At 41.3% G+C, this 23,809-nt stretch overlaps 1 pseudogene; it reads right to left on the reverse strand.

Moving 5' to 3' along the window:
- The window catches only part of LOC110887843, a 51,075-nt pseudogene that overhangs the window by 12,404 nt on the left and 14,862 nt on the right, over nt 1-23,809 (reverse strand).

The following is a 23,809-nucleotide window of genomic DNA, read 5'->3' on the forward strand; positions in this document are numbered from 1 at the left end:
TGGTTATAGTATATCCTTTATACACTTCATACGTTTTAATAACAACTCCTATTTGCCCCTTATTACCCTATATGCCCCTCATTGAACACAAACACTTTCCCAAAAGGGGTAAACTAGATCTAAAATTTGAAAACGCACACACTAAAACACCAAGAACACACACACAAACGCTCTGGACCACACGATTTTCACAAGACAAACTCTGGACCACACGATGAAGGTTAGTTTGTATTCCAAATTTTATTGCTTAATCTTCAACCTGTTTTTATTTTTTGGTTTTATTTCCTCCGTTTGTGGTGGTGTTGGGTTTGACGGTGGTGGGGGATTGACTGTGGTGGGGAATGACGGCGGTGGTAGGGAATGACGGCGGTGGTGGGGTGTCACACCCCGAATTTCCACGTGTCACCGGTGGGCCCGGTGGGGGAGTATCGTGACGTAGTTGATATCATCATTTGTCAAACAACACAAATTATAATGCACAGCGGAAGCAAATGAAAATAGATTTATTTCAACCATTAAGTGTAATATCAAGTATCACAAATAGTCGAAATAGATCCACAGGCGGATCGGAATAAAAGAAGAAAATTGTTCAACAGATAAATGCATCCCAAAGCTTGCGAGACTCTATGATGCTAAGGAGAAACCAGCCTATTTCGTATAGCACCTGCACTTAATCTTTTTGGGAAAATACGTCAGTTTGCACTGGTAAATACAATTTAACTGACTCATTTTGAAAACATTTGATAAATTGGTTTTAAATGCACAAGGCACAAAACATTTTATAACTTGGGAATAATTAATCGAAGTTAAACTTGTAAAAGATTTACATGTTTGTTGTGCGTTCAGTCGCCCGAGTCGTATCGGGTTTAAGGTTAAATGACACACCACTTAGTATAAGTCCGCGGCGGGAAGCCAACGTTTATACCTTAATAATATGGACATAATACCGGGTGTACGCCTACACCTGGGTGTCAAGGTCGTGGCAAAAAATGATGCCAAGGATATCCGGGACATGGTCATTAAGCTCCCAAAGGCGTAAAAACAAACAAAACCAAGTTTTCAAACGGGTCACATTGATAATACCCAACTACTAATGAGTTGGGGTCAATTGCCCGACCAAGCGGTATTTTACATACCGTACCCCCAAGCCCGTATAAGGGAAAATAAGTTAAAAGTATTTACCTGAGCAAGTATAACCACAAAAGCAAAAATGCACGTGTCTTTTACTGGTCTCCTATTCTGGAACGAAGGTTATAATAACCTATTAGAATCCTAACGGGTCCTTTAACATAGCCTAAGCTTAGACCGGTTAGTTTCGAAGAATAAGTATGTTTTAATCGCGAGGAATGCGAAAACCGGAAAGGAACGTGATTTAGACCCTACAAGCTTGGATACTCGTATAATATGGGTAAACTAAACACATTCTGAATTTAGAGACTAAGATGATACGGTTTGACCCGTTTCGGCTAATATGCGTGAACTAGTCACATAAGTCGATCCGAACGCGAAAGTGCGTAACGAGTAACCATATAAGTCATATGCAAGTTTCCTGAGATTATATGCACCAAATATGTTGTAATATCAGTAAGGTATGTCCAATTATGCCCCAAATGGTTTTAAACGCCAATTATGCCTCATAAGGGCATTTTGGTAATTCTACATAAGTTAAAAAGGTAAAAACGGGAAATCTGAGTTTCCAACTTTAGTTTACTGTTATAATATAATTTTTTACTAAATATATCAGTAAGTATTAGACCTTTTGTATAAAAACTAGTTTTGACATATACTATGTCGTAAAAATGCCTAAGAAGGCGATTTGGAGCCATTTCCGGGCTTTAAAAGAAAAGATGATATTTTTATATTTCCAGAAGGCTCAAAATATTATATTTAACATAATAAATCAGTAGAAAAAGGTTTGGGGTCAAAAGGTTTTGTAAAACTCATTTTATGGCCGAAAAGGGTAAAACCGGCATAAGCCGAATTAAGCTTAGAACCTCAAGTTATGCTCAGCCTAAAAATAAATAAAAATCTTTAAAATTCCCAAAATATTATTATATAACAGTGGGTATAAAGTTTTGATATAAAATTCGGGTTTAGATAGGTTATGCGTTAAATACGCTAATTATTTACTAGAAAAGCCTCTAATTACGCTAATGAGCATAACTTCTAATCTAGACCTCAAACTGATGTCAAATTTTTGGGGACAAGTGTATATTTCAGTAACTAAGATGTCTACTCTTTTACATTTTCAAAAATCATGATTTTTAGACATTTGGGCATAACGGTCAACATATGGGCATTTAACGGAAACATGCATACGAACAAGATATCTAATGAACCACATTGTATAATCGCAGGAGGATATACTAACATGTTATTAGGTCCAAAAGAAGCTCTAAGGAAATCTTAATCTTGATTAAAACGGGTCAGAACTGAAAGTCAAAGCGAAAGTCAAACTATGCGACTTTCGGTTCCGAACCGGGTCTAAACAGAAAATTGTCGAGTTGAACATGTTGGAACATGTTCTTACACTTATTACCAAGTTATATTAATGTTCAAACAGGTTACATGCAACCTACATTGCTAATTATGCATTAATTTGAAATTAGGCATCCTGTTGACTTTTTAAGGTTAGCTTTGACTCGACAATTGACATGCTTAGAGTGGGAATCTGGAAACACCCCTTTAAGGGTTTGTTACCCACTTAATTACCTTCCTAAAGGTATTTTTAATTCGTGATTTGACAGAGCACATTATGTTTAATCACGAAGTCAAACCTTAATTACGACGGTTTGACTTTTACTTAATTAACTAAGTTAGAATGGATTAAAGGAGATTAAGAGCACTTACAAGAGTCCTAAGAAGGATTAGGGAGCCTAAGAAAACTTGGTATAGACCAGAGAAGTTCCAGAGGTGCCTTGAACCAAAGTCCCAAGTGAGCAAGCTCAAATGGTTACCATTCAAGTCCCTTTTATAGAGAACTAAGAGGCCTTAGATCATGCCAAGCAACTCTAGGATAGTTAGGAGATGATCCCAGGTGTCCCTAAAGGGCTATTTACTGCCTAGCAAGCCCATGGTTTCGAAATTTTACATTTTAAGTCGGTTAACTGGCTGAACAGGCAGCTGCCAATTTTCTGCTGCCAGCGACCTCCTTACGGACCGTAAGCACAAGGTCTTGCGGTCCGTATGATCCTCTTACGGACCGTAAGCTTAAACCTTTACGGTCCGTAACCGACCTTCGCTGAAATGCCCAGTTACCTTGCTTACGGACCGTAAGCTAGAGGCTTTCCGGTCCGTAACCGATGGCCAGAGGACAAAAATTAGTGAACTTTCAAGTATTGACCATGCATTCAACTAACTCGAATTCAGTCCCTCTTTCTCAGATGTGGGACCATTTTGACCAGCCATTGCATGCTTAGCATGCTCTTACATGTTTCCTCTTTCAATTTCACTTACAAGGGTCTTGCAATTTTGACGGAAATTTCCATGAATGAGTCTTGGATTATCTCAATAGTTGGCCAAGCTTCAAGATTATCCTTTATTTTATTTATAAGGATTTTATTTAACTTTAGAAGTAGTAACAACCTATAATTCCAAAGTCCTTGATACAGATGCAACTTTATTTATTTAAGAGCAATCGGTTATCATACGAGATGATTATCAATTGATTTAAGGATCTTGGGATTTATAAAAATTTGGGTCGCTCAGAGGTGATTTTATAACGTGTCGCCCTTGGGTCGTTCAGAGGTAATTTTAAATAACATGACGCCCTTTTTATTAGAAATCCTACCTTACATCTTTTATTTAATCCGGTTTCTCTGACACGTCTGTCTAACGTGACACGTGTCTTCATTTAAGTGGACACGAATTTTCGAGGTGTTACATCCTCACCCCCTTAAAAGAAATCTCGACCTCGAGATTTACTGAAATAATTGAGGGTATTTCTCTTTCATTGTGGATTCTAACTCCCACGTATAATCAGGACCTCTACGGCCCTCCCATTTGACCTTGACAATGGGTACGTGCTTCCTTCGAAGCTTCTTTACCTGTCGGTCCTCAATCGACACAGGTTTTTCTATGAACTTTAAGCTTTCATCTATATGCACATCTGTATGCGGTATGACTAGTGATTCATCAGCTAGACATTTCTTCAGGTTGTAGATGTGGAACACATTGTGAATACTTTGAGCAAAACTTTATCGCCAACCTCGAACTTGAGGGGCTTTCGCCTATCATTAGCATAACTCTTCTGCCTATCACGGGCAGCTTTCAGGTGCTCAGTAATTTGGGTAATCTTATCCGTTGTCTCCAGAACTAATTCTGGTCCTGACACTTGAACTTCTCCTACCTCCGCCCAACAAATGGGTGTTCTGCACTTTCTACCGTATAGTGCCTCAAAAGGCGCAGCCTTAATGCTGGTGTGGTAGCTATTATTGTAGAAGAATTCAATCAGAGGTAGGTGTCTATCCCAACTTCCTCCTAAGTCAATCACGCATGCACGAAGCATGTCCTCCAAGGTTTGAATAGTACGCTCACTTTGCCCATCCGTCTGAGGATGATAAGCTGTACTAAAATTCAGTTGCGTACCCAGAGACCTTTGGAAACTCCTCCAGAAATGAGACGTGTATCTGGTATCCCTATCAGAGATTATAGATACTGGTACGCCATGCAGGGATACAATCTTATCCACGTACAGTTGGGCTAGCATGTCAGAGCTGTAAGTCTATTTAATGGGTATGAAATGTGCTGACTTAGTCAGTCGATCAACTATTACCCAAATAGTGTCATTTCCTTTCGGCGTCTTAGACAACTTGGTGATAAAATCCATTGTTACCATTTCCCATTTCCAGGTGGGAATCTCAGGCTGTTGCAGCAAACCTAACGGTTTCTGATGCTCAGCTTTAACTTGAGCGCACGTCAGACATTTAGCCACATAGGTGGCTATAGACTTTTTCAAGCCTATCCACCAGTAATTTGCCTTTACATCTTGGTACATCTTATCCGCTCCAGGATGGACGGAATATTTGGAACTGTGGGCTTCTTTAAGGATGATGTCACGAAGACCTCCAAAGATAGGAACCCATATTCTTCCATTTAGCCTTAGGATTCCGTCTTTGCCATAGGATAACTGTTCTTCAGTTACTCCTAGCTTTTCATTCGGGTAGTTAGCTTCTAGCACTGCTTCCTTCTGTGCAGCTAACAACCTTTCATTTAGACTGTTCCTGACCTCAATGCTTTTGGCATTGATTCTGATTGGCTTTATCCTTTCTTTCCTGCTCAGGGCATCTGCGACTACATTGGCCTTGCCTGGATGGTATCTTATTTCACAATCGTAATCATTTAGGGTTTCCATCCAACGTCGCTGTCTCATGTTCAATTCCTTCTGGTTGAACAGATGCTGAAAGCTTTTATGATAGGAATAGATCACACATTTAGTACCATACAAATAGTGCCTCCACAACTTTAGTGCAAATACAACAGCACCCAATTCCAAATCATGAGTGGTGTAATTTTTCTCATGCACCTTTAACTGTCGTGAAGCATAGGCAATGACCTTGCTTTTCTGCATTAACACACAACCCATCCCGGTGTGTGATGCATCGCAGTAGACTACAAATTCCTCAATCCCATCAGGTAACGTCAACACGGGAGCGTTACTCAACTTCTGCTTCAAGATGTCGAATGACTCTTGTTGTTTAGGTCCCCAGTTGAACTTGCTATTCTTGCGAGTCAGCAAGGTTAGGGGTGCTGCAATTCTTGACAAATTCTCGATGGATCTCCTGTAGTATCCAGCTAAACCTAGGAAACTGCGGATTTCCGTAGGTGTCTTTGGCTCCTGCCAATTCATGACAGCTTCAACTTTAGCGGGATCCACTTGAATACCACGCTCACTGACTACATGTCCAAGAAATTGGACTTCTCTCAACCAAAACTCACATTTGGAAAACTTCGCATATAGCTTTTCTTGATAAAGCAGTTTCAAAATACATCGGAGGTGTTTCTCATGGTCAGCTTGATTCTTGGAATAAATGAGAATGTCATCGATGAAGACGATGACAAATTTGTCCAAATATGGTTTGCAAACGCGATTCATGAGATCCATGAATGCGGCAGGTGCGTTTGTGAGCCCGAAAGGCATCACTAGGAACTCGTAGTGACCATAACGAGTCCTAAACGCAGTCTTGTGCACATCTTCATCCTTAACCTTCAATTGGTGATATCCCGACCTCAGATCTATCTTGGAGAAATAGCTTGCCCCTTGAAGTTGATCGAATAGATCGTCGATCCTGGGCAAGGGATACCTATTCTTAATGGTAACCTTGTTAAGCTCTCGGTAATCGATACACAAACGCATCAAACCATCTTTCTTCTTGACAAATAAGACCGGCGCTCCCCAAGGAGACGAACTAGGTCTAATGAAACCTTTGGCTAGCAAATCGTCTAGCTGCGTCCTTAATTCCTTCATCTCCGTTGGTGCTAGTCTATAAGGTGCTCTAGCAATAGGTGCAGCTCCAGGAATGATATCGATTCTTAATTCCACTTGCCTGTCTGGTGGCAAACCAGGCAGTTCTTCTGGAAAAACTTCAGGGTACTCTGATATAACGGGAATGTCCTCAATCTTGGGCTTCTGCTCATCAATGGTTACCTGTGCCATATAGATGACACAACCATTCTTCAAACATTGGGACGCTTTGAGCATAGACACCTGCTCAGGCAATCCATGACGCGTATCTCCCTGTATGGTGAGAGACTCACCAGATGGAGTCTTGATTATTACTTGCCTCCTACTGCATACAATCTGGGCTTGGTTATGCGATAACCAATCCATGCCCAAAACCACATCGAAACCGGCTAACTTAAAGGGTAGCAGGGATAGAGGAAAAGAGTGGTTCCTAATGGATATAGCACATCCATCTAACATAGTCGAGACGGTTTCTAAGGTACCATCTGCTAACTCTACCTCATACTTTACACTTAGGGCTTTAACAGGCAATCCTAACAGTTCGCAGAATTTACTATCCACAAAAGATTTATCTGCTCCAGAATCAAATAGTACTCTTGCGTAAACGTCATTAATGAGAAACGTACCAGTTATGACGTTATCGTTCTGGATGGCCTCTTGAACATTCATTTGAAAGACCCTGGCATTGGTCTTCTTTCCGTCTTCAGCCTTCTTGACATTCTTTGGGCAATTGGTCTTGATGTTCCCCTTTTCGTTGCAACTGTAGCAAGTTGCATCTTTCAACTTCTTGCACTCAAGAGTTCTGTGCTCAGAAGACTTACATATCCCACACATCTTGGGCTGGGATTTCTGTTCGAACCTGCACCTCCCAAAATGGTGCTTCCTACAAACCTTGCACTTGGGCCTATCGCCCGACTGATGTTCGCTTCTCCTGGCTTCAAACCCTTTCTTACCATCACGGTTTCCCCTATGCTTTTTACTTGATCGACGTGAATTGTCATCTTCACGTTTTCTCTTGTCAGAATCCGCATTTCTTAAAGCTCTTTGTCTCGCTGCATCTTGAGTGAGAGACAGGGATAAGTCGGTGACAGATCTGAATGTGATAGGTCGCGAGGCCTTCACGCTGGCCTTGATTTCTGGGGCCAAACCCCCAATAAAGCGCGCGATTCTCTTGGGTTCAGGGGTTACCAGGTAAGGAACCAATCTGGATAGAGTGTTGAAGCTGGTGAGGTACGCCTGGCAGTCTAGGTTCTTCATAACCAGAGATAGGAAATCGGATTCTATTCGCTCAACCTCATGCTGAGGACAATAGTTTTCTTTGACAAGAGCAACAAACTGCTCCCATGACATACTGTACAAGGCAACCTTCCCAGAAGCCTGGATCAATGCTCCCCACCAAGCTAGAGCCTCACCTTTAAAAGACTGGGATGCAAACTTAACCATATCCCTTTCAGCACAACCACTGATGTCTACAACTGTCTCTATCTCATCAAGCCATGTCATACAGTCTACGGCCCCTTTTTCCCCAGTAAACTCCCGAGGTTTACAAGACACAAAATATTTATACGTGCAACCCTTAGCACGTGGGGCTTCATCACACACACCCTTCTTAGGATGAACACTGTTTTCATTTGAGGAATGACGATCATCATCTTTCTTAGGTTTGAGAGGAGTAGGTGGCGGTTTGTTGCGAATCTCTGAATGATTCTTGGGTTTAGCATGCGGCGTAGATATGGTTCTACTGCGGGTATCACTGCACTCACTATACTGCCGCTCTAAGGCTTTCGCAACCGCATCATTCACAATCGCTTTTAACTCGGCACTAGTTACTAAGAATTTAGCATCATCACGGTTCCCTACTGGATGGCTATTGGCTTCTTCTGATCCAGCCATGTAGCTTCAACTGCTACATATAAATGATGGACAAGGTTTTCACTTAAAGGCTCTTATAGTATTTTATGTTTTATTAACCAAGGTTTTAAATTGCCATTTTAGGTTAATTTATTAAAACATTAGGATGTTATTATAATCCTATGATGCTTTATTACTAGCACATAAGGCCTAGTCACAAGGACAGTTAAAATATTTAATAACCAAGATTTTTATAGTATCTAGGTGTTTTAGGTTGAATCATAGTTCGTTACCATTTATTAACAGGGAGTCATAAGCTACCACTGTCCTTAGTCACGGAGGACATTAAATTATTGCCCACAGGCACTTCACTTCAAAGAAGTGGTTAAATAATTTAAGGGAATTTTAAAATTAACCCTTTATTAGGGATGGCCTGTGTGACTTTACTGATTCACAGTTTGCCAAGAGCGTTAACATATTAATAAATGTTAACAATAATTGGAATCTATCATGTGGGTTGTACCATCTTGGCCAGGTTTGCAATAACACAAAGGCTAGGTTTTACCTCCAAGATTCTTTAATAATTAACGCAGAATAGTTCTAAATTGAGATGTTAATTATGGATCTTAACCTAATTATGGAACTACCATCTTGGCCCTGTTTTATGAATTATAAGGCTAGGTCTTGGTTCACTTTAGGTTTTACCAATTAATTATAATGGCAGATCTTTTTAAAATTTTCATTTATTTTCATGATTTATGCATGCAACTAATAAAATGAAAATTTAACTAAAACATCCCATAAATTGTTTTAAATCAGTACAATAATTGCCCAAACGGGACTTCTACTAAAATAAATGCCCACGCAGGGGCGGGAAAACAAGAACAAACCCACGCAGGGGTTAATTAACCAAACATGCTCACGCAGGAGCAGAGTACAAAATGACAAGCTCACGCAGGAGCTGAATACTGAAACAACAAGTCCACGCAGGGACTGAATTACAACATAAATAAAAATATAACAAGGGTTTTCAATGGCCCCTCCTCTTAGACTTCCCCTTTAGCAAATCTGACAGACCTTTGAAGAAACCTTGCCGCTCTCTGCGGTCTTCTCGAACCTCCTGTTCAACTTGGTTCAATCTGTCAAGAACCTCCTACTGAAGCGGTGGCTGCGGCGGTTGATACACCGGTGGAGGGGGCGGCTGATGCTGGTACCCATAAGTCGGGTAACCAGTGGTCCATGGCCCTCCGTATGGTCCTTCTGGGTGAAGGGCATTGTAATCCCGAGCTACTTGATACGGATCTACCTCCGCATAACCGTAGTTGTAGTTGTAGTGGGTATGCGCCGGCTGCTCGAAGGGGTTGTATGCCGCTGATCCAGCATACGCAGGAATCGGGTTATCGAAACCCAATGGTGGTATCACAGGTACAGAGTTGACATCTGGCATAGGGCTTGATGGACCTCCCAACTGTGGGTCCTCTTCTTCCTGAAGTGGCGGGTAATGGCTGCCACTTGATGGTTGGGGAGTACTGATTCGAACTCCTCCTCGCACGGACATCCGTGCGTTTGACCTTCTCCGCCTCGGTGGCTCCGGAGGCGGTTGCTGTTCTACTGGCGGTGGTGGCGGCGGCGTGACCGCCCTGAGTCGAGAATCTTGGGAAGGATCCTGTTGTTGCTGATGCTGCTGCTGCTGATAGGGTGACGAATGCTCAGATGGAGTAAAATACCAGTCATACTGGTTAAACATCGCCTGGAAACTATCGGGTCCGCGATAGGGTGATCCATGGAATGATGACCCATCTGAGATCTCAATGGGGTGGTTCGGCGTTCCTGATGCAGGCTCCATGGGGTCAGTATCTTCGTCCATGTCGTTTTCCCCAGAGAAATGGTCTTCAGGTCCAAGTGGGTTAAAACCCACGGGTTCTGTCAGAACATTTGCCGGGTTAAATCGGCTTTGGAAGACTAGGGTTGGGTCGCCAAAAGAGTGATGAGAGTTGGATCTCTGCAAAGGTATGAAAGAGGATGGTTGCTGGTTGGGCTCATTTTCAGAATGGGGTCCAAAGGAGTGCTGGTAAGAAGGTGAAGAGCTAAGGGAGACAGATCGTCTTCCAGGTTCAACATAGAGCCTCCATGGCTCTTGCGGGCTCGTGCTCATAGTGATGGATGGAGTACGCCGGTGCGAAGGCCCGGCTTCGTGATCATGACCCGTCACGGGTCCCTTGCCTCTACCGCGAAGGAATCTTGGTGGCATGATGACCTGCATACAATATTTAGATAACAACAATAATATAATAAAAGACTCAAAATAAAGCAAAAACGGAGTTTGTCCTATGTTCAATGTCCAGACTTGGAACTCGAAGAATGTGCAATTTGTGCACTGAGATTAAACACAAAAGGCTAGTGTTTAATTCACTCAGTGTTGGCTCTGATACCAACCTGTCACACCCCAAATTTCCACGTGTCACCGGTGGGCCCGGTGGGGGAGTATCGTGACGTAGTTGATATCATCATTTGTCAAACAACACAAATTATAATGCACAGCGGAAGCAAATGAAAATAGATTTATTTCAACCATTAAGTGTAATATCAAGTATCACAAATAGTCGAAATAGATCCACAGGCGGATCGGAATAAAAGAAGAAAATTGTTCAACAGATAAATGCATCCCAAAGCTTGCGAGACTCTATGATGCTAAGGAGAAACCAGCCTATTTCGTATAGCACTTGCACTTAATCTTTTTGGGAAAATACGTCAGTTTGCACTAGTAAATACAATTTAACTGACTCATTTTGAAAACATTTGATAAATTGGTTTTAAATGCACAAGGCACAAAACATTTTATAACTTGGGAATAATTAATCGAAGTTAAACTTGTAAAAGATTTACATGTTTGTTGTGCGTTCAGTCGCCTGAGTCGTGTCGGGTTTAAGGTTAAATGACACACCACTTAGTATAAGTCCGCGGCGGGAAGCCAACGTTTATACCTTAATAATATGGACATAATACCGGGTGTACGCCTACACCCGGGTGTCAAGGTCGTGGCCAAAAATGATGCCAAGGATATCCGGGACATGGTCATTAAGCTCCCAAAGGCGTAAAAACAAACAAAACCAAGTTTTCAAACGGGTCACATTGATAATACCCAACTACTAATGAGTTGGGGTCAATTGCCCGACCAAGCGGTATTTTACATACCGTACCCCCAAGCCCGTATAAGGGAAAATAAGTTAAAAGTATTTACCTGAGCAAGTATAACCACAAAAGCAAAAATGCACGTGTCTTTTACTGGGCTCCTATTCTGGAACGAAGGTTATAATAACCTATTAGAATCCTAACGGGTCCTTTAACATAGCCTAAGCTTAGACCGGTTAGTTTCGAAGAATAAGTATGTTTTAATCGCGAGGAATGCGAAAACCGGAAAGGAACGTGATTTAGACCCTACAAGCTTGGATACTCGTATAATATGGGTAAACTAAACACATTCTGAATTTAGAGACTAAGATGATACGGTTTGACCCGTTTCGGCTAATATGCGTGAACTAGTCACATAAGCCGATCCGAACGCGAAAGTGCGTAACGAGTAACCATATAAGTCATATGCAAGTTTCCTGAGATTATATGCACCAAATATGTTGTAATATCAGTAAGGTATGTCCAATTATGCCCCAAATGGTTTTAAACGCCAATTATGCCTCATAAGGGCATTTTGGTAATTTTACATAAGTTAAAAAGGTAAAAACGGTAAATCTGAGTTTCCAACTTTAGTTTACTGTTATAATATAAATTTTTACTAAATATATCAGTAGGTATTAGACCTTTTGTATAAAAACTAGTTTTGACATATACTATGTCGTAAAAATGCCTAAGAAGGCGATTTGGAGCCATTTCCGGGCTTTAAAAGAAAAGCTGATATTTTTATATTTCCAGAAGGCTCAAAATATTATATTTAACATAATAAATCAGTAGAAAAAGGTTTGGGGTCAAAAGGTTTTGTAAAACTCATTTTATGGCCGAAAAGGGTAAAACCGGCATAAGCCGAATTAAGCTTAGAACCTCAAGTTATGCTCAGCCTAAAAATAAATAAAAATCTTTAAAATTCCCAAAATATTATTATATAACAGTGGGTATAAAGTTTTGATATAAAATTCGGGTTTAGATAGGTTATGCGTTAAATACGCTAATTATTTACTAGAAAAGCCTCTAATTACGCTAATGAGCATAACTTCTAATCTAGACCTCAAACTGATGTCAAATTTTTGGGGACAAGTGTATATTTCAGTAACTAAGATGTCTACTCTTTTACATTTTCAAAAATCATGATTTTTAGACATTTGGGCATAACGGTCAACATATGGGCATTTAACGGAAACATGCATACGAACAAGATATCTAATGAACCACGTTGTATAATCGCAGGAGGATATACTAACATGTTATTAGGTCCAAAAGAAGCTCTAAGGAAATCTTAATCTTGATTAAAACGGGTCAGAACTGAAAGTCATAGCGAAAGTCAAACTATGCGACTTTCGGTTCCGAACCGGGGCTAAACAGAAAATTGTCGAGTTGAACATGTTGGAACATGTTCTTACACTTATTACCAAGTTATATTAATGTTCAAACAGGTTACATGCAACCTACATTGCTAATTATGCATTAATTTGAAATTAGGCATCCTGTTGACTTTTTAAGGTTAGCTTTGACTCGACAATTGACATGCTTAGAGTGGGAATCTGGAAACACCCCTTTAAGGGTTTGTTACCCACTTAATTACCTTCCTAAAGGTATTTTTAATTCGTGATTTGACAGAGCACATTATGTTTAATCACGAAGTCAAACCTTAATTACGACGGTTTGACTTTTACTTAATTAACTAAGTTAGAATGGATTAAAGGAGATTAAGAGCACTTACAAGAGTCCTAAAAAGGATTAGGGAGCCTAAGAAAACTTGGTATAGACCAGAGAAGTTCCAGAGGTGCCTTGAACCAAAGTCCCAAGTGAGCAAGCTCAAATGGTTACCATTCAAGTCCCTTTTATAGAGAACTAAGAGGCCTTAGATCATGCCAAGCAACTCTAGGATAGTTAGGAGATGATCCCAGGTGTCCCTAAAGGGCTATTTACTGCCTAGCAAGCCCATGGTTTCGAAATTTTACATTTTAAGTCGGTTAACTGGCTGAACAGGCAGCTGCCAAATTTCTGCTGCCAGCGACCTCCTTACGGACCGTAAGCACAAGGTCTTGCGGTGCGTATGCTCCTCTTACGGACCGTAAGCTTAAACCTTTACGGTCCGTAACCGACCTTCGCTGAAATGCCCAGTTACCTTGCTTACGGACCGTAAGCCAGAGGCTTTGCGGTCCGTAACCGATGGCCAGAGGACAAAAATTAGTGAACTTTCAAGTATTGACCATGCATTCAACTAACTCGAATTCAGTCCCTCTTTCTCAGATGTGGGACCATTTTGACCAGCCATTGCATGCTTAGCATGCTCTTACATGTTTCCTCTTTCAATTTCACTTACAAGGGTCTTGCAATTTTGACGGAAATTTCCATGAATGAGTCTTGGATTATCTCAATAGTTGGCCAAGCTTCAAGATTATCCTTTATTTTATTTATAAGGATTTTATTTAACTTTAGAAGTAGTAACAACCTATAATTCCAAAGTCCTTGATACATATGCAACTTTATTTATTTAAGAGCAACCGGTTATCATACGAGATGATTATCAATTGATTTAAGGATCTTGGGATTTATAAAAATTTGGGTCGCTCAGAGGTGATTTTATAACGTGTCGCCCTTGGGTCGTTCAGAGGTAATTTTAAATAACATGACGCCCTTTTTATTAGAAATCCTACCTTACATCTTTTATTTAATCCGGTTTCTCTGACACGTCTGTCTAACGTGACACGTGTCTTCATTTAAGTGGACAGGAATTTTCGAGGTGTTACATCCTCACCCCCTTAAAAGAAATCTCGACCTCGAGATTTACTGAAATAATTGAGGGTATTTCTCTTTCATTGTGGATTCTAACTCCCACGTATAATCAGGACCTCTGCGGCCCTCCCATTTGACCTTGACAATGGGTACGTGCTTCCTTCGAAGCTTCTTTACCTGTCGGTCCTCAATCGACACAGGTTTTTCTATGAACTTTAAGCTTTCATCTATATGCACACCTGTATGCGGTATGACTAGTGATTCATCAGCTAGACATTTCTTCAGGTTGCAGATGTGGAACACATTGTGAATACCACTAAGCTCCTCTGGTAAGTTTAACTTATAAGCCACTGATCCTATACATTCGATGATCTCGAATGGTCCAATGTATCTTGGGCTTAACTTACCTTTCTTGCCAAATCTCATTACCCCTTTCCAAGGTGATACTTTGAGCAAAACTTTATCGCCAACCTCGAACTTGAGGGGCTTTCGCCTATCATTAGCATAGCTCTTCTGCCTATCACGGGCAGCTTTCAGGTGCTCAGTAATTTGGGTAATCTTATCCGTTGTCTCCAGAACTAATTCTGGTCCTGACACTTGAACTTCTCCTACCTCCGCCCAACAAATGGGTGTTCTGCACTTTCTACCGTATAGTGCCTCAAAAGGTGCAGCCTTAATGCTGGTGTGGTAGCTATTATTGTAGGAGAATTCAATCAGAGGTAGGTGTATATCCCAACTTCCTCCTAAGTCAATCATGCATGCACGAAGCATGTCCTCCAAGGTTTGAATAGTACGCTCACTTTGCCCATCCGTCTGAGGATGATAAGCTGTACTAAAATTCAGTTGCGTACCCAGAGACCTTTGGAAACTCCTCCAGAAATGAGACGTGTATCTGGTATCCCTATCAGAGATGATAGATACTGGTACGCCATGCAGGGATACAATCTTATCCACGTACAGTTGGGCTAGCATGTCAGAGCTGTAAGTCTATTTAATGGGTAGGAAATGTGCTGACTTAGTCAGTCGATCAACTATTACCCAAATAGTGTCATTTCCTTTCGGCGTCTTAGGCAACTTGGTGATAAAATCCATTGTTACCATTTCCCATTTCCAGGTGGGAATCTCAGGCTGTTGCAGCAAACCTAACGGTTTCTGATGCTCAGCTTTAACTTGAGCGCACGTCAGACATTTAGCCACATAGGTGGCTATAGACTTTTTCAAGCCTATCCACCAGTAATTTGCCTTTACATCTTGGTACATCTTATCCGCTCCAGGATGGACGGAATATTTGGAACTGTGGGCTTCTTTAAGGATGACGTCACGAAGACCTCCAAAGATAGGAACCCATATTCTTCCATTTAGCCTTAGGATTCCGTCTTTGCCATAGGATAACTGTTCTTCAGTTACTCCTAGCTTTTCATTCGGGTAGTTAGCTTCTAGCACTGCTTCCTTCTGTGCAGCTAACAACCTTTCATTTAGACTGTTCCTGACCTCAATGCTTTTAGCATTGATTCTGATTGGCTTTATCCTTTCTTTCCTGCTCAGGGCATCTGCGACTACATTGGCCTTGCCTGGATGGTATCTTATTTCACAGTCGTAATCATTTAGGGTTTCCATCCAACGTCGCTGTCTCATGTTCAATTCCTTCTGGTTGAACAGATGCTGAAGGCTTTTATGATCGGAATAGATCACACATTTAGTACCATACAAATAGTGCCTCCACAACTTTAGTGCAAATACAACAGCACCCAATTCCAAATCATGAGTGGTGTAATTTTTCTCATGCACCTTTAACTGTCGTGAAGCGTAGGCAATGACCTTGCTTTTCTGCATTAACACACAACCCATCCCGGTGTGTGATGCATCGCAGTAGACTACAAATTCCTCAATCCCATCAGGTAACGTCAACACGGGAGCGTTACTCAACTTCTGCTTCAAGATGTCGAATGACTCTTGTTGTTTAGGTCCCCAGTTGAACTTGCTATTCTTGCGAGTCAGCAAGGTTAGGGGTGCTGCAATTCTTGAGAAATTCTCGATGAATCTCCTGTAGTATCCAGCTAAACCTAGGAAACTGCGGATTTCCGTAGGTGTCTTTGGCTCCTGCCAATTCATGACGGCTTCAACTTTAGCGGGATCCACTTGAATACCACGCTCACTGACTACATGTCCAAGAAATTGGACTTCTCTCAACCAAAACTCACATTTGGAAAACTTCGCATATAGCTTTACTTGATAAAGCAGTTTCAAAATACATCGGAGGTGTTTCTCATGGTCAGCTTGATTCTTGGAATAAATGAGAATGTCATCGATGAAGACGATGACAAATTTGTCCAAATATGGTTTGCAAACGCGATTCATGAGATCCATGAATGCGGCAGGTGCGTTTGTGAGCCCGAAAGGCATCACTAGGAACTCGTAGTGACCATAACGAGTCCTAAACGCAGTCTTGTGCACATCTTCATCCTTAACCTTCAATTGGTGATATCCCGACCTCAGATCTATCTTGGAGAAATAGCTTGCCCCTTGAAGTTGATCGAATAGATCGTCGATCCTGGGCAAGGGATACCTATTCTTAATGGTAACCTTGTTAAGCTCTCGGTAATCGATACACAAACGCATCAAACCATCTTTCTTCTTGACAAATAATACCGGCGCTCCCCAAGGAGACGAACTAGGTCTAATGAAACCTTTGGCTAGCAAATCGTCTAGCTGCGTCCTTAATTCCTTCATCTCCGTTGGTGCAAGTCTATAAGGTGCTCTAGCAATAGGTGCAGCTCCAGGAATGATATCGATTCTTAATTCCACTTGCCTGTCTGGTGGCAAACCAGGCAGTTCTTCTGGAAAAACTTCAGGGTACTCTGATATAACGGGAATGTCCTCAATCTTGGGCTTCTGCTCATCAATGGTTACCTGTGCCATATAGATGACACAACCATTCTTCAAACATTGGGACGCTTTGAGCATAGACACCTGCTCAGGCAATCCATGACGCGTATCTCCCTGTATGGTGAGAGACTCACCAGATGGAGTCTTGATTATTACTTGCCTCCTACTGCATACAATCTGGGCTTGGTTATGCGATAACCAATCCATGCCCAAAACCACATCGAAACCGGCTAACTTAAAGGGTAGCAGGGATAGAGGAAAAGAGTGGTTCCTAATGGATATAGCACATCCATCTAACATAGTCGAGACGGTTTCTAAGGTACCATCTGCTAACTCTACCTCATACTTTACACTTAGGGCTTTAACAGGCAATCCTAACAGTTCGCAGAATTTACTATCCACAAAAGATTTATCTGCTCCAGAATCAAATAGTACTCTTGCGTAAACGTCATTAATGAGAAACGTACCAGTTATGACGTTATCGTTCTGGATGGCCTCTTGAACATTCATTTGAAAGACCCTGGCATTGGTCTTCTTTCCGTCTTCAGCCTTCTTGACATTCTTTGGGCAATTGGTCTTGATGTGCCCCTTTTCGTTGCAACTGTAGCAAGTTGCATCTTTCAACTTCTTGCACTCAAGAGTTCTGTGCTCAGAAGACTTACATATCCCACACATCTTGGGCTGGGATTTCTGTTCGAACCTGCACCTCCCAAAATGGTGCTTCCTACAAACCTTGCACTTGGGCCTATCGCCCGACTGATGTTCGCTTCTCCTGGCTTCAAACCCTTTCTTACCATCACGCTTTCCCCTATGCTTTTTACTTGATCGACGTGAATTGTCATCTTCACGTTTTCTCTTGTCAGAATCCGCATTTCTTAAAGCTCTTTGTCTCGCTGCATCTTGAGTGAGAGACAGGGATAAGTCGGTGACAGATCTGAATGTGATAGGTCGCGAGGCCTTCACGCTGGCCTTGATTTCTGGGGCCAAACCCCCAATAAAGCGCGCGATTCTCTTGGGTTCAGGGGTTACCAGGTAAGGAACCAATCTGGATAGAGTGTTGAAGCTGGTGAGGTACGCCTGGCAGTCTAGGTTCTTCATAACCAGAGATAGGAAATCGGATTCTATTCGCTCAACCTCATGCTGAGGACAATAGTTTTCTTTGAAAAGAGCAACAAACTGCTCCCATGACATACTGTACAAGGCAACCTTCCCAGAAGCCTGGATCAATGCTCCCCACCAAGCTAGAGCCTCACCTTTAAAAGACTGGGATGCAAACTTAACCATATCCCTTTCAGCACAACCACTGATGTCTACAACTGTCTCTATCTCATCAAGCCATGTCATACAGTCTACGGCCCCTTTTTCCCCAGTAAACTCCCGAGGTTTACAAGACACAAAATATTTATACGTGCAACCCTTAGCACGTGGGGCTTCATCATACACACCCTTCTTGGGATGAACACTGTTTTCATTTGAGGAATGACGATCATCATCTTTCTTAGGTTTGAGAGGAGTAGGTGGCGGTTTGTTGCGAATCTCTGAATGATTCTTGGGTTTAGCATGCGGCGTAGATAGGGTTCTACTGCGGGTATCACTGCACTCACTATACTGCCGCTCTAAGGCTTTCGCAACCGCATCATTCACAATCGCTTTTAACTCGGCACTAGTTACTAAGAATTTAGCATCATCACGGTTCCCTACCGGATGGCTATTGGCTTCTTCTGATCCAGCCATGTAGCTTCAACTGCTACATATAAATGATGGACAAGGTTTTCACTTAAAGGCTCTTATAGTATTTTATGTTTTATTAACCAAGGTTTTAAATTGCCATTTTAGGTTAATTTATTAAAACATTAGGATGTTATTATAATCCTATGATGCTTTATTACTAGCACATAAGGCCTAGTCACAAGGACAGTTAAAATATTTAATAACCAAGATTTTTATAGTATCTAGGTGTTTTAGGTTGAATCATAGTTCGTTACCATTTATTAACAGGGAGTCATAAGCTACCACTGTCCTTAGTCACGGAGGACATTAAATTATTGCCCACAGGCACTTCACTTCAAAGAAGTGGTTAAATAATTTAAGGGAATTTTAAAATTAACCCTTTATGAGGGATGGCCTGTGTGACTTTACTGATTCACAGTTTGCCAAGAGCGTTAACATATTAATAAATGTTAACAATAATTGGAATCTATCATGTGGGTTGTACCATCTTGGCCAGGTTTGCAATAACACAAAGGCTAGGTTTTACCTCCAAGATTCTTTAATAATTAACGCAGAATAGTTCTAAATTGAGATGTTAATTATGGATCTTAACCTAATTATGGAACTACCATCTTGGCCCTGTTTTATGAATTATAAGGCTAGGTCTTGGTTCACTTTAGGTTTTACCAATTAATTATAATGGCAGATCTTTTTAAAATTTTCATTTATTTTCATGATTTATGCATGCAACTAATAAAATGAAAATTTAACTAAAACATCCCATAAATTGTTTTAAATCAGTACAATAATTGCCCAAACGGGACTTCTACTAAAATAAATGCCCACGCAGGGGCGGGAAAACAAGAACAAACCCACGCAGGGGTTAATTAACCAAACATGCTCATGCAGGAGCAGAGTACAAAATGACAAGCTCACGCAGGAGCTGAATACTGAAACAACAAGTCCACGCAGGGACTGAATTACAACATAAATAAAAATATAACAAGGGTTTTCAATGACCCCTCCTCTTAGACTTCCCCTTTAGCAAATCTGACAGACCCTTGAAGAAACCTTGCCGCTCTCTGCGGTCTTCTCGAACCTCCTGTTCAACTTGGTTCAATCTGTCAAGAACCTCCTGCTGAAGCGGTGGCTGCAACGGTTGATACACCGGTGGAGGGGGCGGCTGATGCTGGTACCCATAAGTCGGGTAACCAGTGGTCCATGGCCCTCCGTATGGTCCTTCTGGGTGAAGGGCATTGTAATCCCGAGCTACTTGATACGGATCTACCTCCGCATAACCGTAGTTGTAGTTGTAGTGGGTATGCGCCGGCTGCTCGAAGGGGTTGTATGCCGCTGATCCAGCATACGCAGGAATCGGGTTATCGAAAACCAATAGTGGTATCACAGGTACAGAGTTGACATCTGGAATAGGGCTTGATGGACCTCCCAACTGTGGGTCCTCTTCTTCCTGAAGTGGCGGGTAATGGCTGCCACTTGATGGTTGGGGAGTACTGATTCGAACTCCTCCTCGCATGGACATCCGTGCGTTTGACCTTCTCCGCCTCGGTGGCTCCGGAGGCGGTTGCTGTTCTACTGGCGGTGGTGGCGGCGGCGTGACCGCCCTGAGTCGAGAATCCTGGGAAGGATCCTGTTGCTGCTGATGCTGCTGCTGCTGATAGGGTGACGAATGCTCGGATGGAGTAAAATACCAGTCATACTGGTTAAACATCGCCTGGAAACTATCGGGTCCGCGATAGGGTGATCCATGGAATGATGACCCATCTGAGATCTCAATGGGGTGGTTCGGCGTTCCTGATGCAGGCTCCATGGGGTCATTATCTTCGTCCATGTCGTTTTCCCCAGAGAAATGGTCTTTAGGTCCAAGTGGGTTAAAACCCACGGGTTCTGGCGGAACATTGGCCGGGTTAAATCGGCTTTGGAAGACTGGGGTTGGGTCGCCAAAAGAGTGATGAGAGTTGGATCTCTGCAAAGGTATGAAAGAGGATGGTTGCTGGTTGGGCTCATTTTCAGAATGGGGTCCAAAGGAGTGCTGGTAAGAAGGTGAAGAGCTAAGGGAGACAGATCGTCTTCCAGGTTCAACATAGAGCCTCCATGGCTCTTGCGGGCTCGTGCTCATAGTGATGGATGGAGTACGCCGGTGCGAAGGCCCGGCTTCGTGATCATGACCCGTCACGGGTCCCTTGCCTCTACCGCGAAGGAATCTTGGTGGCATGATGACCTGCATACAATATTTAGATAACAACAATAATATAATAAAAGACTCAAAATAGAGCAAAAACGGAGTTTGTCCTATGTTCAATGTCTAGACTTGGAACTCGAAGAATGTGCAATTTGTGCACTGAGATTAAACACAAAAGGCTAGTGTTTAATTCACTCAGTGTTGGCTCTGATACCAACCTGTCACACCCCGAATTTCCACGTGTCACCGGTGGGCCCGGTGGGGGAGTATCGTGACGTAGTTGATATCATCATTTGTCAAACAACACAAATTATAATGCACAGCGGAAGCAAATGAAAATAGATTTATTTCAACCATTATGTGTAATATCAAGTATCACAAATAGTCGAAATAGATCCACAGGCGGATCGGAATAAAAGAAGAAAATTGTTCAACAGATAAATGCATCCCAAAGCTTCCGAGACTCTATGATGCTAAGGAGAAACCAGCCTATTTCGTATAGCACCTGCACTTAATCTTTTTAGGAAAATACGTCAGTTTGCACTGGTAAATACAATTTAACTGACTCATTTTGAAAACATTTGATAAATTGGTTTTAAATGCACAAGGCACAAAACATTTTATAACTTGGGAATAATTAATCGAAGTTAAACTTGTAAAAGATTTACATGTTTGTTGTGCATTCAGTCGCCCGAGTCGTGTCGGGTTTAAGGTTAAATGACACACCACTTAGTATAAATCCGCGGCGGGAAGCCAACGTTTATACCTTAATAATATGGACATAATACCGGGTGTACGCCTACACCCGGGTGTCAAGGTCGTGGCCAAAAATGATGCCAAGGATATCCGGGACATGGTCATTAAGCTCCCAAAGGCGTAAAAACAAACAAAACCAAGTTTTCAAACGGGTCACATTGATAATACCCAACTACTAATGAGTTGGGGTCAATTGCCCGACCAAGCGGTATTTTACATACCGTACCCCCAAGCCCGTATAAGGGAAAATAAGTTAAAAGTATTTACCTGAGCAAGTATAACCACAAAAGCAAAAATGCACGTGTCTTTTACTGGGCTCCTATTCTGGAACGAAGGTTATAATAACCTATTAGAATCCTAACGGGTCCTTTAACATAGCCTAAGCTTAGACCGGTTAGTTTCGAAGAATAAGTATGTTTTAATCGCGAGGAATGCGAAAACCGGAAAGGAACGTGATTTAGACCCTACAAGCTTGGATACTCGTATAATATGGGTAAACTAAACACATTCTGAATTTAGAGACTAAGATGATACGGTTTGACCCGTTTCGGCTAATATGCGTGAACTAGTCACATAAGTCGATCCGAACGCGAAAGTGCGTAACGAGTAACCATATAAGTCATATGCAAGTTTCTTGAGATTATATGCACCAAATATGTTGTAATATCAGTAAGGTATGTCCAATTATGCCCCAAATGGTTTTAAACGCCAATTATGCCTCATAAGGGCATTTTGGTAATTTTACATAAGTTAAAAAGGTAAAAACGGGAAATCTGAGTTTCCAACTTTAGTTTACTGTTATAATATAAATTTTTACTAAATATATCAGTAGGTATTAGACCTTTTGTATAAAAACTAGTTTTGACATATACTATGTCGTAAAAATGCCTAAGAAGGCGATTTGGAGCCATTTCCGGGCTTTAAAAGAAAAGCTGATATTTTTATATTTCCAGAAGGCTCAAAATATTATATTTAACATAATAAATCAGTAGAAAAAGGTTTGGGGTCAAAAGGTTTTGTAAAACTCATTTTATGGCCGAAAAGGGTAAAACCGGCATAAGCCGAATTAAGCTTAGAACCTCAAGTTATGCTCAGCCTAAAAATAAATAAAAATCTTTAAAATTCCCAAAATATTATTATATAACAGTGGGTATAAAGTTTTGATATAAAATTCGGGTTTAGATAGGTTATGCGTTAAATACGCTAATTATTTACTAGAAAAGCCTCTAATTACGCTAATGAGCATAACTTCTAATCTAGACCTCAAACTGATGTCAAATTTTTGGGGACAAGTGTATATTTCAGTAACTAAGATGTCTACTCTTTTACATTTTCAAAAATCATGATTTTTAGACATTTGGGCATAACGGTCAACATATGGGCATTTAACGGAAACATGCATACGAACAAGATATCTAATGAACCACGTTGTATAATCGCAGGGGGATATACTAACATGTTATTAGGTCCAAAAGAAGCTCTAAGGCAATCTTAGTCTTGACTAAAACGGGTCAGAACTGAAAGTCATAGCGAAAGTCAAACTATGCGACTTTCGATTCCGAACCGGGTCTAAACAGAAAATTGTCGAGTTGAACATGTTGGAACATGTTCTTACACTTATTACCAAGTTATATTAATGTTCAAATAGGTTACATGCAACCTACATTGCTAATTATGCATTAATTTGAAATTAGGCATCCTGTTGACTTTTTAAGGTTAGCTTTGACTCGACAATTGACATGCTTAGAGTGGGAATCTGGAAACACCCCTTTAAGGGTTTGTTACCCACTTAATTACCTTCCTAAAGGTATTTTTAATTCGTGATTTGACAGAGCACATTATGTTTAATCACGAAGTCAAACCTTACTTACGACGGTTTGACTTTTACTTAATTAACTAAGTTAGAATGGATTAAAGGAGATTAAGAGCACTTACAAGAGTCCTAAAAAGGATTAGGGAGCCTAAGAAAACTTGGTATAGACCAGAGAAGTTCCATAGGTGCCTTGAACCAAAGT

The sequence above is a fragment of the Helianthus annuus genome, chromosome 2 (assembly GCF_002127325.2).
Source record: "Helianthus annuus cultivar XRQ/B chromosome 2, HanXRQr2.0-SUNRISE, whole genome shotgun sequence".
Classification (NCBI taxonomy): Eukaryota; Viridiplantae; Streptophyta; class Magnoliopsida; order Asterales; family Asteraceae; genus Helianthus; species Helianthus annuus.